Source organism: Saccostrea cucullata, unplaced genomic scaffold (genome assembly GCF_032062105.1).
Source record: "Saccostrea cucullata isolate Sc308-1 unplaced genomic scaffold, CSIRO_AGI_Scuc_v1 ctg2436, whole genome shotgun sequence".
Taxonomy (NCBI): domain Eukaryota; kingdom Metazoa; phylum Mollusca; class Bivalvia; order Ostreida; family Ostreidae; genus Saccostrea; species Saccostrea cuccullata.
Window position 1 is genome coordinate 15,713 of NW_026922588.1, and position 18,121 is coordinate 33,833.

Below are 18,121 nucleotides of genomic sequence, written 5' to 3' on the forward strand. Positions count from 1 at the left end.
ATAAAAGCGTAAAGCATGACATGCTATCAGTTTGTAGATATTTTTCAAAAATGCAAAAAATAGCTCTGCACTGTTTTTTGACCAAAATTGTACGAGGTCTATATAGTTTTAACCAGACGCTAGGCTTTCTCCGTAAGCTCCGACGAGCTATGTGACGTCTGTGACGTCACAGGTAGTCGAGACGTCTCGTGCGGATTGATGTTTGAAGTGGATTGCTGATAATTTTTATGCCCCCGTAAACGAAGTTTCGGGGGTATATAGTTTTTGTCGTGTCCGTCTGTCTGTCTGTCTGTCTGTCTCTCTGTCTGTCTCTCTGTTTGTCTGTTTGTCCGCAAAAACTTTAACCTTGTCCATAACTTTTGATTTAGTAGAGCTATGACTTTCATATTTTATATGTATATTCCTTGTGACAAGACCTTTCTTTGGGTACCACCAAATTTGACCTTTTGACCTTGACCTTGGAGTTTGACCCACTTTTACATGAAAATTTTAAACTTTTATTTTGGCCATATCTTTTGAACAGTAGATACCAGGACATTTATACTTCACATATGTAATGTTTGTTGAAAGACCTTTCATTGGATACCAACAACCTTGACCCTTTGACCTTGACCTTGTAGATTTCCGTACTTGTGAAAAAACTTTAACCTTGGCCATAACTTTTGAACGGTAAGTGATATGGCTTTCATACTTTATATATGTAATCCTTGTGAAAAGCCCCTTCAATGGATATCAAGAACTTTGACCCTCTGACCTTGACCTCTGAGATTGACCTACTTTAAAAAAGCAAACATTCACCATTACTTTTATTTTGGCCATATCTTTTGAACAGTTAATACCGGGACATTTATACTTCACATATGTAATGTTTGTTGAAAGACCTTTCATTGGATACCAACAACCTTGACCCTTTGACCTTGACCTTGTAGATTTCCGTACTTGTGAAAAAACTTTAACCTTGGCCATAACTTTTGAACGGTAAGTGATATGGCTTTCATACTTTATATGTGTAATCCTTGTGAATAGACCCTTCATAGGATATCAAGAACTTGACCCTATGACCTTGACCTCTGAGATTGAGCTACTTTAAAAAAAAGCAAACATTGACCGTAACTTGTATAGAGTAAGGGCTAGTGCGTTCATCCTTTACATATTTGATTCTTATGACAAGACCTTCCATTTGATAACAAGAACTTTGACCCTTTGACCTTGACCTTAAAGTTTGACCTACTTTTTAAAAAAATGAACGTTGGCCATAACTTCTGAACGGTTAGGGCTAGGGCTTTCATGCTCTACATAAGTCATCTATGTGGCAAGACCTTTCATTTGATACTAACTACGTTGACCTTTTGACCTTGACCTTGGAGATTTTTGTACTTATTAAAAAAAAACTTTTACATTGGCTTACTTTCAAATTTCACAAGTGTTTTCAAGTGAGAATACCCTCCTTTTGGTACCAATTAATTAAATTTGCATTTAAGAAAAGCTTAATCTTTGCTATGTTGCCATACGGGGGCATCAGTGTTTCACAAACACATCTTGTTTCAAGTTTTTTTCGCACTCTCTACCATCGGCTCATACATTCACCTCTGTCGATGGTACAACTGCGCTCGTTCCAACGGTCACACCGTTAAACATATTAAGGGTTACATATTATTTAAAAAAAATGTTAAATTCGCCATATTCTAACTGTGTGCGTTTACTCATCTCATCTATTATTTCAATATGACCTCATGATAATGGATAGCTCAAACCATGTGTATCATTACTTTTCCCGACCTTTTCATTTGAGACGAATTCAGTGCTTAAATATTCACTCAAACTATTAAACAATAAAAATATGTGGATCTGCAGATTAGATAAAATATTCTTTTTATTAAATTGTATGGAATCCGGATAGGGCCAAGCAGTTCACTATCGCATCATCGCACCATCGAGATTTGAGTTGATGATGCGATGACGCGATAATGCGATGACGATGAAGCGATGGTGCGATAACGATGAAGCAATGGTGCGATAGCGCGATAACGATGAAGCGATGGCGCGATAGCGCGATGACGATGATGCGATGGTACGATGAAGCGATAATGCGATGACGCGATGGCACGATAGCGATGATGCGATGGTGCGATAGCGATGATGCGATGGCGCGATAGTGATGATGCGATGCTATATCGTGTCATCGTTATTGCTTTATCGCGCTATCGACATCGTGTCATCGCACCATCGCTCTATCGACTATTTAGATAGGATGGCGTTCCCAGCAGTCATTGCATAACATGGCGTTTGTTGATGAAAAGATTCAGGAATATTTCTTTAACGGAAACGATAAAGAAATTATATTTCTTCTTTGGTTTTATACAGAAGAGCTTCCATGTATATTGTCATTAGTAGTTAAAATTCGAGGAAAGATTTGATTGCCCAGTGATAATAAACTGACTTTAATTTTGTATTTGATAATTATATTTTAAATAACAAATACGAAGTACATGTACCAAGAGGAGAGAGGGAGGAAGACTTTTGTCCTGTGTTTGCTTTTAATTTTCTTGATTGTGAATACTGTATTTAACGGTGCTTAAATGTCACGATTTCTCATAAAGTACAATAGCGATGCTTTTAATTTCACCAGGGACCTATATACTAGTATACAGGACGCAAGAAATTAATTTAAATTTCGTATAAGTATTTACTTGTTTTTAATAGTTAATGATAACATTCACGGTGGGTTTAATTTTGCAGAAAAAAGATGAATCGCGAACAAAGTGAAACTAAAACCATTGTAATTATTTTCCAATCAACAGTATTAACCCCCCCCCTCCCCCCCGCCGGTTTATAAACCAAAATCTAGATCACGTGGATTTCGATATCTTTTACATCAGTCACAAGATGAGTGTATTGTTAAACTTATCTTGATTATCAAACTATAAATTAACAGTCTTCTAAATAGTTATATGTCTGGCAAGAAAGACATGGTTAATTTTAATGCCCAAGTGAAGTTTATTAACCCAGTAAGATCTATTTCTGATATATATTCTGTTCATATCTTCGCTACCTGACGCCCATTTCTCTTCTCAATGGCGCATGCGCATAAGAGTCGATAGCGCGATAGTGCGACAATGCGATGACGATAGTGCGATAGAGCAATGATGATGACACGATAGAGCATCGCTTCATCGTTATCGCGTTATCGTATCATCGCTATCGCACCATCGCATCATCGCTATCGTGCCATCGCGTCATCGCTTTATCGCTCCATCGCACCATCGCTTCATCGTCATCGCAGTATCGCGCCATCGCGTCATCGTTATCGCGCTATCGCACCATCGCTTCATCGTTATCGCGCCATCGCTCCATCGTCATCGCATTATCGCGTCATCGCACCATCGACTCAAACCTCGATGGTGCGATGATGCGATAGTGAACTGCGTGGCCCTATCCGGATTCCAAAAAATTGTTTTGTTTTCAGTCTGAATAGTCATGTATAATTTTTATCTCACATGTACGTACGGATAAATTATCGCCTTTGGAAATATAACTCAATATCACACAGCACGTCAACTAATATCTTGTTCCCCTCAGACCAAGATATCCCTGATCTCATTTATGTTGCAAACAACGAATGCAGTTTAAGACCTTTTTGTCAAGATTATCTAACACATCAATTATAACTTCGTTGACTAGTTACAAACTATACACAATATAGGGAAAAATATGATTGAAACAATATACTGCAGAGCGAACGTTTTCGTTTGAACAAAATTTTGTTGATTTGTTAACATACATTTGTAGTTTCGAGAGCATTTGATTTCGATGTTTTAAAAGTAACCTTATTTAATATGCAGTCATAGATAAATATTACTGATTTTATGGTACTTAATTTTATTCCATTACTGACATGCGCGTGAAAATACCATCTTTACACATTTTTTTTAAGTAAACCTTACTTTTTTTAATTTTTTTTCACTGATTTCACTGATACTTGTAATGTGTTTTGTAATATATGTTCAAAGAAGCGTGACAAATATTTCACAAATTTATTCTCAAATTGTTTTTGTTGTTTTCATTTGACCAGAAACTCAGAGGACACGTACATACAGTTGTATTGATAAAAATATGAATTTGTGCAAGTATTACCCCCTAACCCCCCCCCTTTTACTTTGATTCCCCAAAGTGTGTTTTTCATTTACCTGAAATCTATTTATATTTCAGAATTACAGAAATAAAAGAAAAAATTCAAGGAGGAGGTATGTTGCATGCTTATCCTGGGAAAAAAAATGCAATACTCCAAAATATGCATCAGGATACTCTTTTAACAAATAAGAAATTAAATTCTACTACCATGAGAAATAAAGGTCAAACTTTACAGCAACCAAAAAAAAAAACCGATAAGAATCTTATCCATGAAGTAGCACTTTAAATGTAGGTTGGAAAGGTAAATTTTAGAAATCCAATTATGATATTCAAACAATCCAAATCCAAAATAAATGTAAGATAAAAAGTATAAAAAAAGAAACAGGACCTTTCAGTTAAAACCGAAATGCAGCTTTCGGTTACGCAGCTACGATAAGACTTCCAGAGAATATTGTAGTGCACTCTGTGCATGCACTTCTCTGTACTACAAATATATGACGTCATAATAGTAAATGACGTCAAGTTGTAAGCTGATGCAAGCTGTACAGATGAGGAGAGTGTCATAAACTTTACGCCTTATTTCAATCTGCATATTAAAAAAAATGCAGAATGCTAGTATAAGATAAACGTATAATTATCATTTTTTAAAAAAAATAATACAACCAAAAAATTTAGATAAGTTAATTTTAATACTCTTTTTTTAAGATTCAGCATGTTCAAACTACGCACGAAAATATACGTTTGACATTTATCCTTTTATAAACCCTTAATCAGAAACAGAATTCATAATATGAGTATAAAACAGCCTTGCGCAAATGCTAAATGAGGGTTTATTTAATATCTGATGTGGATATAAAAGGAGTTTCCACTTTAACTGAACTCTTCTTGGGAAAAATGTATGATGACTTTGTTTTAAAACAGATGACGATAATCACCTCAGATTATTTGATGTGAAATAAATTGTACCAAAGAAATAGTCAAACAAGGATCGAACGAGTTTATTTATATGACAAAAATTTCATAATAATTGTGTCGATAACCTGCGCCGAAGCGAATCATGTGTAACATTAAAAAAAAACGAAATGACCGTCACGTGATCAACAAGGTCATGTGATATCGTAACAAATAAGTTTATATATAGCCTAGAAAACTCCCTATATGAATTGGGAGTGCTTAAGTACATAACTTAAAAATAAAACATAAAATCAACTTCGCAATGCAGTGTTACGTTTTAAATGCATTTTTAGCTCCGAGAAGCCTTACCAGTACTGTATACTTTTCAGTGGCCTTTTAGCCATCCAATGGTAGGTATATTTTAGTGATCTTCCAGTTATCATTCAGACACAATACAGATACCTTTCTGATTCAATTCTCTGGACACATTTCAGTTATTGTTTAGTTACATGTTCTTCGCTTTCGGTCGCCATTTGGTGACATTTCTGTCGTTGTTCAGTGACCCTACTATTATTTTAAGTGACCTTTTTTCGTACACTTTTAGCATAATCTTTTGAGTTAATTCAGTAATAGTTTTCACTGTTTTACTAGATGCTTGTTATGAGGCAATAGTCCCTAACAGTTCATTTGAATAAAATTATTCACATTTTACCGTGTGTTTGCTATTTAAATGATGACATAGAAATTAAAAAAGTAATCACGGTTAGATGATCAACTTTTGAATTGTTTATTAACAATTTAATCGCGTAGAGGTAAACAAAAATTATTCAACTGATAAGAAAAAATAATGATCGAATATTTGTATCAAAATTTAATAAAGCTGGTATAAAATTGTCTTATTTTTTCTGTCTGTAAACTCCCGAGGCATCTTGCCAAGCTAGTTAAGTTAAAAGGTTATTAGATCAGTTAACATTTAATCTGACAAAAATCCAGGATATCTGCGTACATGTATTACCAAGAATTTTTTTATCTGTTTCAGCTCTAATATTGTTTTATTTAGTCTTTTGCCAGTCTTACATATTTGATAATATGTCCAATTTTTATTATGGAAATATCTCGTAATGATCAAAGAGACCTAATAAAATATTTATATCTGTACTGTAAGAAGGTTAATATTGAAATCTTCATTCATATAAATCGCCATACAAATCATCGTAAACAGCGTACACTTTCAATCACTCTTTACAATTATATAAAGTGGAAAGGAAGCTTTCTATTTCACTTTACATACCTTACCAAATATAGCACTGAAATATGTCACCTGCTTAACAACGTCATGACATTAGGAATGTGCCAATAGAATGAAAGTGATCATAAATGGCTTGTGTTGAAAATGCTTATATTTCGAATTAATATTTCTTAACATAAAAAATGACAAGGACTTCTAAAAATGATATCTGAAGAATAGATGTAAAGTTAACAAGGTCGTTAAAAATAATGCAAAAATTACACAAGTGAATAATATCCACCTAAAATTGTATAAACCATCTTTTATTTTTGGTGTTATTGTTCAAGTTATGTATTTCTTTGTTTTTTTTGTTGTTGTTTTGTTTTGTTTTTTTTTTTTTGTTTTACATTTAAAATTTTTTTTTTGGGGGGGGGGGGGGGTAGAATTCTCTCTACACTGCACACTAAAGAGTTCTGATTTTAGGGTGTTTTTCTGCAGCAGTTAGAGTGATTTGCCCTTAGATCTGAATTCTGAAAAATAGAAATTTACAATATATTATTCAATTTGTAATCAATTCAAGTATTCTTATCATTAAAAAAGGCCTTAATAAATTAACTGAATGTGTTATTTACATGTATTTTCTCTACTTAAGTAATTAACAGCGATTTCTATTCACTGATACTGCGTTGTCTTTGAACATTTTTCTCTGGGGTAAATGCCACGCACCAAAAATTGAAAATTAAATAAACAAGCTCAATATTTACAATACAATATAATTTTCTCAATGTCAAAAACTTATTTTGTACTCGTGTAGAGAGGGTCCTTAAGAGTAAGTGAACTTTAAAAAGTGAAAGCGATAATCCTTTTTTGATTGAGTGCTTTTAAAAACGATTTTCTTACTTACAGTCTTTCTTTAAATAGGCTTTAAAAACGCCCTTTACTTAATTGGGTTTTCAATTATGAATATTCAGCTCGTACTTCCGGTTTTGAACAAGGCGGATAAACAGATCTGCAAAGTTTATAAAAGCACAAAAGCTTGGTTTAGTGTAAAAAAAAAAATATTGATAAGAGTGTCATTCAAAACGTTTCATCCGTTCAGAGGAAAAAAATGATGGCGACTTTGTTGCACAATGACATGTTGGCGAGATAATTACATATTTGCATACAAAGGTATCTGACTGTGAATTATTCCCCCCACAGGTTTGAAACTACCCGTGACAGCTATTGTTAGCAGCATTGTTAAGGTCTCTGTAAAAGCTTACAGTCTAATCATCATTCTTCAGAAAAGGATCTCTTAATTATGCGTCAGATGAATGAATAAAACTATGGGATAAGTTAAGTCCGTTTGATGAAGATGTAAACAATAGCCTAAAACAATTTAAAAAAAATCAACTATTAAAAGCAAATATATACAAATATATCCAGGCATGTAGTATCGTTTTAGACAGCCAAAAAAAAAATTATACTTAATTGTATAAATGTTCAACTTACTCCTCAATAGATAGTTTTCGATGGACTTAAATTTAGCAAAAAGTCACGTCTCGTTGGCCGCCATGCCGGAGGTCCAAATGCTCATATTCCTGAATTGTTCAACCAATTATAAATTTTTGGAAGCCTCCTTTATTTACAAAAATATTTAAAGCAATATGAGATGCATGTTTGACATCGGAAAATTTTATTGCAAATTTATAATTAACTAAATTAATGCTAGGAAAATAAATCATTTATAGTTTACTGTTGGTCATATTTGCGATGGATTTTTTTTTATTTGCTTTGATTGAAACAAACGTGAATTATTGTCGTCCTGTACAATAATGATTTCTTATATATAATTGTATACTCGGTTGTACAGAATTATTTCATCTGAAACATTTTTAAACAATGTTTTGGGTTTGTTGATCCTAATGGTTTAAATTACATACAAATTCATCATAAAAGCACATTTTACCAGCAAAATAAAATTCTCTACGATTCAGCTCATATTGCTTTAATGCAGATATTCCACCAAATATTTCTGCTATATTTTCTTAAACTTGGTAAGACAAAAAAGAAAACTCACCGAGTCGACCTCCAATCTGGCGACGAACGGGAGGTTACTTTTGCTGAATTTAGGTTAATCGAAAACTATTTATATACTCCCTGTCTATTTTTTTATTGTAATTATAATGTTAGGTATCAAGTAGATTTATATTTTTGAAACAATATTTTGAAACACATTCACCTAACACATATCAATAAATGAAGATGTGTTGAAAGAGTTATAAACATTTGATTTTTGAAAATATATTTTGATCAACGTCACAAAATTTATATTCTCACAGTCAATACAAACGCAACACCCTAGTTTTAGGGTGAAATTATATACGGCTTATAACTATGTACCAAAATACTTAGGACATCTTTTACTTTGCAAAATCAGTTATTCAACAGTTGAATGAATCTTTTCCATAACCGGACGTTGCTTTTTAGCCCTCTTAACAGAAATAAAAATTTTGCATTTTTAGCAAAATTTTTAACAATATTTTGGGTTTTCAAAATTTTGTAGCTCTTAATCATAAGTATTGTACTAAAATCCTGGGGGAAAATCCTTCCTTCTTTACGGGGTATCATGCCCATATTTCCTCAAGATGGCTGATTTTCATTGCCAATGCTGGAAATTCTCAAAAAAAATGAAAAACAGAAACTTATGTGGAAGCATCCATGGGTAGCGTAGATTCCAATTTGTTCAAATCATGACCCAAAGGTTTGGCAGGGACACAATAGGGAATCACAGTTTTACATAGAAATGTTCAGGATAAACCACTGTGCCAGAAAAGCTGAAAATTATGTGGAAGCATTTGGGTGGTGGAGATTCTATCAAAATTGTTCAAATCGGGATCCCCAGGGGTAGGGCAGGGCCACAATAAGGAACCCAAGTTTTACATTATAATATACAGATATTTTTATCTTCTTTTCAAGAACTACATCGCCACTTCACAAATGCAACTTTTGTGAGAAGACCTTTCATTGGATATCAAGAATTTTTGCCCTTTGACCTTGACCTTGGAGTTTGACCTTTCCAAAAATTTTGACCCTTGCCACAACTTTTGAATGGTTAATACTAGGACTTTCATATTTAACATATTTATATATAAAGTATTCTTTGTAGCAAGACCTTTAATTGGATACTGTACCAACATCTTTGACCTTGTGACATTGGAGATTTAGGTACTTATTAAAAAACCTTAATCTTGACAACAACTCTTTAATGGTAAGGGCTAGGGCTTTTATACTTCACATATGTAATCCTTGTGAAAAGACATTTCATTGAATACCAAGAACTTTAATTTAGAACTTTGATTTAGACTTTTGATTTGACCTACTTTAAAAAAAACTTTAACCTTGACCATGAATTTTGAACAGTTAGAGTTAGGGTTTTCATCATTTACATATGTATTACTTGTAATAAGACCTTTCTTAAGAAACCAACAACTCAGATCCTTTCACCTTGGAGTTTGACCTGTCTTTCAATAATTTATTCTCGCCTTTAAAATTTGAATGGGTGGTTCTAGGGATTTTGAAATTTACAATCGTATTTCCTGTAAGAAAAATCCCTACCTTTGGTACATGTAATAATATACAAGTGTATTTAATTTGCGTTTAAGAAGAGTATAATCTTCGTTATTTTGCCAAACAGGGTCATCCGTATTTCACAAACACATCTTGTTCCTTATATTGAGAAGAGATAGGGTTTTCATATTTGACACATGCATTACCTGTTACTAGATTATTACGCGCGTGCTTTGATGTCTTACCCCTTGACCTTGACATTCATGATTTACCTTATTTAAAATAAAATATAAATTCAATGACAATTTCTAAATAAATGACATGTGATATTTGTTTATATTTGACAAAATAGTCATAAAAAATCTCACCCACAAAGACACCGAAAGCGGGGGATCACAATTCTTTGAATTTGCTTGTTTTTCGTTGATTTTCTCAATTCTCCCCTAAACATTTCAAAATTACACTATGTGTCTGTGATGTCAAATATTTTTGTACTAAAATTTAATTAATTCATGTCATTTTGGCCATGACGAAGGAAATTCGTCATTTATCACTTTTAAACAAATAAACTGTATCTTGTTACAAAATTTTATAAAGATTTTTACATTGTTATTCCTTTGCTTTACGGATAATTGATCAACAAACTTTTTTTCAAATCCCTAAATAGACTTCAGCAATATTTTTAATCGTTAAAAAGGAAATGTACATGACATGTGGGATTTCACGCATGTTCAATATTGAAAAAGTTTATGTAAAAGTAAACTTAAAGCTTATACCAGATATTCATTTTAAAAATATATGAAATCAATGTATATAGATCGTACACATCAACACAATAATGAAAAAAAAAATACTGATATCGTTTCTGTTTAAAAGCTGGGTAATGGAGAAAGGTATGACTTTCAACGGGTGTTCATATAAGACACAATATGTTATAAAAAGTAATATCTCACACAAAAAGACACCAAAAGCAGGAGACCACAATTCTTTGAATTTGCTTGTTTTCATTAACTTTCTCAACTCTCCCCTAAACATTTTAAAATTACACTATGTGTCTGTGATGTCAAATATTTTTGTTCTAAAATACAATTGATTCATGTCATTTTTGCCATGACCATTATGACATTTTATGCAGATATACAATACTCACATGTCTGCCAGCTTCAGAGGCACTTCTTATTAAGACAAACCATTTCGTTGTATAAAATAATCAAGAATGTTTAGAACTCATGTTTGAAAGACATTTACAGTCATAGTTCTGCAGCTACAGTGTATTTGCACAATATATTTTCATCGGGCAATCGCACGCTACAAGATTTATGAAGAACGGTTAGGGGCCTGGCAAATTTCTTTGAGACGGATTGTTTATTTTCATGCCTGTCAAGGACAGATTATTTATTTTCAAGATTATCGAGGACAGATTATTTATTTTCTTTTTGTCTTACGGTACCTTGATCGATTGATTCCAAAAGACTAATCATTTATATACCATAGGCAGATTCAGGATGGGGGCGTGGCAAGAGGTCTGGGGTCGCATTAAGGCCCCCAGTGGGTCCTGGGCGAAGCACTGGTGTAGGCCAAGGGAGGGAAATTCCCCAGAAGCTCTTGGGTTATAGGATATTTTAGGAGTAACACCAGGACAATTATAGTGGTATTGGTCATTATGTAGCAAAGTATGCCATTATTGATTTTATTCATATCATTCTTTGAATGAAGTTCGCCTCCTGAAGCTCGTCGGTTTTTGTGTATTTTAAGAGTAAAACCAGGCACGATTATGTAGGAATTGGTTATTAATGATCCAAAGTATGACAATTAATACTAGTCATATCATACTTTGAATGACGGGGGCCAAAAACTAGGCACAAAATATTGGTATTGTACTTAAGTATGGCAATATTAATATAATTCATATCATACTTTGAAATTCTAAGGGAGGGGTCATACACATGTAAGTCTTCCTTAAATCCACCACTGTATACTGTAAATCACTTTTTGTTCGCGAGAACTTTATTTTGGCGTAATTTTGCGAGACAGTGAGCTCGCAAAAATTTCAGTATCGCTCATAATAATGTTTCTTAAGATAATATAGAGCAATGACCGCAATAACAATTCGTGAAAATTATGTCTCGCTTATAAATAGTCAATGACTATCTCGCGAACATAAGGTGTCGCAAAAATATAGTTATCTACCTTATTTTGTATTAATTTATCGGGAAGTATAATTTTCTGACATGAAAATTTATCTTTTGTGGTGTTTAAGAATTGGCTTGTATTTAAAGTGATTCATCACATCTACTGAGTGCACATTGTCATGTTGATTAACTGACTGCAAGTATCCAGTCTGGCAATTTGATTTTAAATATTTGGTTCTAAAAATGCTGAATTGAAGATTCCAAAGTTTAATTACACGGAAATAAAAAGGTATTTTCACAATATTTGAATATCAAAAGTCAAGGTCAGATTATTTATTTTCTTTGCAGAAGAGGACAGATTCTTTATTTTCAACATTTTCAGGGACAGATTATTTATATTCAAATTCTGCCAGCCCCACCCCCTCCCTCAGAATCAAACAATTGTCCCCTTAGAATAAAGAGGATTTTGTTGTATGAAATAGTCAAAAATGTTTGGAACTCATCTTTGAAAGACATTTACAGTCATTGTTCTGCAACCACAGTGTATTTGCACCATTTACAGGTGACTCTCGATCTCTCGAAGTTCAAGGGACCGCAAGAAAAGTTCGAAAGATCGAGGGGTCGAGAGATAGAAAGCAAATTAAATCCGGAATTTTCAGTTCCGATCATCGAAGTTCTACTTTTATAGATACCGGAAGTATATGTAAATAATGTCATTGCACGTTTTCTATCGTATTTTACAGTTAATATTCACTTGACATAAACAACAATGATTGTATTTCGACTAAATAAAACGAATTCCTAAAGTTTCAATACTCATTTGCTCTTGTTTAATGATTACATGAAATCCGAATAGCAATTGCCGGTTTGACTATTCCGCGGCTTGATCGGGTCCTTCACCTGTTACCCAGTGTTCACAAGATTTTTATCAATCGGTATTTAGTCCTTGGGAAAGGAATTTCTTGAGCAATAATTGCTATACTGGGATTATGTAGACTCTAAAAAAAGTTCATAACCTATGGGAATTTATACATGTGTAGATTCTACTATGTATTATTTTCTAAAAAAAATATCGTCTCGTTTTCAAGTCAAAATAAGTTGAGAATTTAGAATCAATTTATAATTTACCAATAATGATCAATTAATTATATCAACACACGGACTACCCACAGGTGAAGTGTCATCTATGTAAACACCAAATTAACACCTCAATGCCAAGACCAAGGCGTTCTCTGCTTTTCAGGTAAGTTCAGGCCGCATCAATTTCACGCTTGATTGGCTTGTATACACACGCAATCAAAACTTCGAGTGACAAAGAGTAAAATTCAATGAAATATGTGTAACGAGCCCAGTGTTTTGGTTCGAGAGATAGAGATCTTCGAGAGATAGAAGTTCAAGAGATCAGGAGTAAATTTGCTTAGTTATATAGAGGAAAAAACGGGACCGGAGGTTAACTTTGAGAGATCGAGAACTTCGAGAGATTGGAGTTCGAGCCATCGAGAGTCACCTGTATTTTAATCGGGCAAATATACGAAGGTTACCCGGTAAAATCGTGGACAAGTTGCCTAGTGTGGAAAATATTCATCACTGCGTTCCGTAATTTTAACAACTCTTTAGTTCATATTTAATTGCTTAAAATAAAGAAGGATAAGTCCGAAATAGATTTGGGAATTTCATTGATGCACATACTTGGGTCTCAATACATAGTTCAGAAACCAATCTGGATCACACGTGCGATTTTCTCAAGATTTAATAGTTAGTAAGAAATTCTGTGATGGAGGAGGATGAGAGGTCTGACCACTGGTGCACGTGGAAGGACGCATTGTCCTCGCTGACAAAGTTAGGGCGTTAATGGGGGTGGACCGCCGACGCACCATGCTTGATATAGCTGCTAAAATTGGTTGTCCTACAAAACAACAGAGTGCATGAACATGAACAAAGTAAGTGCGAGATGGTTTCCCAGGCTTCTTAAGCAGAGATGGAGAACAAGGTTCAATGTTCCTCCGAGTTTCCTAAACGGTTTTAACGTGAAGGCAAAATGTTCCTTGATAGAATTGTTACATTGGATAAAACTTGGCTCTTCCACTTCGATCCAGAATTCAAGAGGCAGTCCTTTGTATGGACAACTCCAGAATCCCCATCCCCTATAAAAGCAAAGTGTGCAAGATCGTGTATGAAACACATGTTTATCTTTTTTATGGATCGGCGTATGATTAGTATTCATTATGTACCGGTAGGACGATCTGTCAATGCAGCCTACTACTGTACGGTTTGTGTTTAATGATAAATAATGATTAAATTCATTTCATTTTAAATCAAATAGTATTTGTATTAAATCAAATATAAATGTCTAAGTGTCTAATTCAATGAAACCACTAGATTAAGATTAATTATAAATAAGATGATAATGAAAAAGAATTTAAAAGGATAAATAACAATGTGTTTTTTTAGCTTCCGTAAATGTGTAACGATACCGGAACTCTAACTTCATATTAATGATGTTTTTTTAATACTTTCCAGACCCTGAGGACGCATCTCATACTTGCTTTGAGAAAAAAAAGAGAACAGATATAGACATTGGGGATTTCATACTTCATCAAGATAATGCTCCGTCTCATACAGCTCTGAAAACACAGCTTGAAATTGATCTTTTGGATTTTCAGAGATTGCAACACCCCCTTACAGCCAACACATCGCACCTATGGACTTACATGTCTTTCCCGAAGAAAGAGAAAAAAATAGAAGTTTCGGGTATCAGACCGTTGAAGACATAAAAGCTGCAACCTATGGAATTGTTTCGAAGATTGGTACTGACTGGTACACAGAAACATTTGATATGTTGGTGAAACGATAGAGGAAAAGTGCGCAAATCAGCGGAGGCTACCTTGAGAAGGTTTCAGCCATGAGCTAATGTAAAACGTAAATGTAAACTTTCACATAACGTCAAAGTCTCCCCCGGCTTATACAACTATCTATTTAAAAAAATCCTTGTGTGACTTTAAAAGTTATCAGGACTTGATGATTTTGTCAAATGCTATTACTTTCTGCCTCTATTTTACAGATATGTCTATTGTTCGTGATTATCTCATCATAATAAATTTATGAAAAGAAATTACATGAACGTTTGGATTAACCCTCGTATTCATTTAAAGTCTCTTAAGGTGTCATCATAATATCTAAAACAATCTGAACTGCTCTCAGGAGCGCCGTAACGTCCTCAAACGTTGCGATTTTTTGTGTGTTGTGATTACCACTTTCCCATTTCGAATGCTTGGGAAATTGCCAAAAAAAAAAAAACAAATGCCTTGAAGTTTTTGAAAAGACGACAAAATAGATTGTGGAATCGAAGAAAGATAACTTGTACCCAATCTAATTTATTTTAAACTTTTATTTCGAATTAACACTTGTGTTTTCTCGACTCAAACCTTGGTTTTCTGACCGTCCCCTGTAGGAACTCACCCTGTGTTAATTCAAGCATTATAAAATATTTATTTTTGTCTATATAATTTCCAAAAAATATGATACACAGAAATATGATAAATAAACATTCACTGAAAATTGTATCTATAAGTGCTCCAGAATTTTTCGAGAAAAACGCCTTGTCCTAAATTTTGCTTTCCAAGAAGATATTTATTTTGCTTAGTTTATTGTTTTGTTCCGAACATATTTTATTGAAATAGTTCCTCTCTTTAACCTGTATATCAAATTTTCATCACCACATTATAACAAATTTGTAAACATTGACCAATTCGTCAAGAAAACCAGAAGTCTCTCTCAAGACTCTAGCTCTACTGGCTTGTAATTATAACAAAGGATGGGAAAAGAAGCCATTGCCATCAGACCAAAACTGTAGAAGGAGTAGCGTTTTAAAGGGATTTTAAAGACATTTCTATATTTAGCAATAATGGCAAAACCATTCATCGAAATCAAATCACGATGCACTATTTTATGTATCTTACTGTAGTCTACTTGTGTTCCAAGTAATATTGAAATCAGACCAAAGTTGTAGGAGGTATAGTGTTTAAAAGGAATTTCACAGAAAATTCTATTTTTAGTAACCATGGCAACACCGTTCATCGAAATCAAAATCCAATGCACTGTTTTATGTAACTTACTGTAGTCTACTTGTGTGCTAAGTATCATTGAAATCAAACCAAAACTGTAAAAGGAGTAACGTTTTGAAAAATTGTTTACAGACAGACAGACAGACAGACGGACGGACGCATTACGATCGCATAAGCTCTTCTGGTCTCTGAAAGATTATTAGGATAATTTCTACAGGCAAAAAAGAATTAATGAACATCTTCATATTTTCCACTTGAACATAAAGGATTAGCTATTGATAATATTTCTTTTATGTAGAACATAGTAAAGAATACAATTATTAGTTTTTTTACACATTAAATTCCTGTTACAGCAATTGCAATAGGATGGGTTGGTTAAAAAATTTTATATCAACTTCATTTAGTTGATGGAGGCTGGACACCATTTTCCTACGTCTGGCAACCCTGTTCAGTAACATGTGGAGGCGGTATACAGTCAGGGCAAGAATGGCGCACATGTACAAACCCCTCTCCTTATGGTGATGGTAAACCTTGTGAAGGATCGACTTATGGACAAAAAGCTTCACGATCCTGTAATACTCATCCTTGTCCAGGTAATGCTTTATCAGAACTGCAGGATATAACTTGAAAGATAAATTATTAATCCCCTACTGGTGAAACTGGAAGGGACTATAGGTTTCCTCTGCGTCTGCCCGTCCATCTAGCTGTCTGTCAGTCTGTACCACCGTCTGTCTGTCTGTCTGTCTGTCCCCCGTCTGTCTGTCAGTCTGTCCCACCTGGTTTTCCACCTTTTTTTCTGAATGTTTGCAGATATTGAGCTGAATTTTGGTATGTGAGTGTATCTTGATGAGTTACAGATCAAGTTTGAATTTTACATCGCTTCATTGATTTTTGGCAGAATTATGGCATTTTGAATTTCCGTCTTTATGTGGATTATTAGTCCCCTACCCGTGAAACCGTTATTATGTGGATTATTAGTCATTAAACGGTGAAACCTTAGGGGACTCTAGGTTACCACTGCGTCTGTCCGTCCCTCCGTCTGTCTTTCTGTCTGTCTGTATGTCCCTGTCTATTTCTCAGTCTGTCCCACTTGGTTTTCCGAACCTTTTTTTCTAAACGCTTGCAGATATTGAGATGAATTTTTTTAATGTGGGTGTATCTTGATGAGGTAACGTTGATTTTAATGTGAAATAAGTTTGAACTTTTTGAAGTTTATTTAACACTTAACGTTAATTTAACAAGAAAATAACGTCAATTTAGCGTTAATTTTTTAATGTTAAATTCATGCATATGTTTAAGCTTGTTAAATATGTAACGTTAAATTAATGTTATTTTCATGTTAAATTAACGTTAGGCACAATTGGATGTGTGGACCTTGTTGAAATCTAATTGATGAAAAAAACGTTCTTACAACTTACAAGTTCCTCTTTTTAAATATAACTATAATTGCATGTCATGTAATTAAAAAAAAACAAATAATGTATAAAAATACAAATTTAAATTGGTGATTCTGCTGAAATACACAATATTTGTTCAGTAACTTGATAATTACATATATTCAGGATTAATTAATACATTTGTACTCAGCAGCCAAAATATATGTATTAGTTTCTACAGGCAAAAAAACATAAAAAATCATAACAAATTTATATGAATAATAACCAATTCTTCAAGCAAAAATAAAAGATTAAAAAGATTATTCCTAGCGTTTGGATAATTTCTACAGGCTAAAAAGAAATGATAATCATCTTCATTTTGTCCAGATGAACATATAGGGCAACATCTATTTATAATATTTCTTTTATGTAGATCATAGTTAAAAATACAGTTATTTGTTTGTTTTTTTTACATTAAATTCATGTTATGACAATAGCAGTTGGAGATTAGTTTGAAATAAGTTTTATATAAACTTCATTTAGGAGATGGAGGCTGGACACAGTTTTCCTTTGTCTGGCAACCCTGTACAGTTTCCTGTGGAGGTGGTATACAGTCAGGGCAAGAAGAGCGCACCTGTACAAACCCTTCTCCTTCTCTTTATGGCAAACCTTGTGAAGGATCAACTTATGGACAAAGAGCCTCGCGATCCTGTAATACTCAGCCTTGTCCAGGTAAAATATATCAGA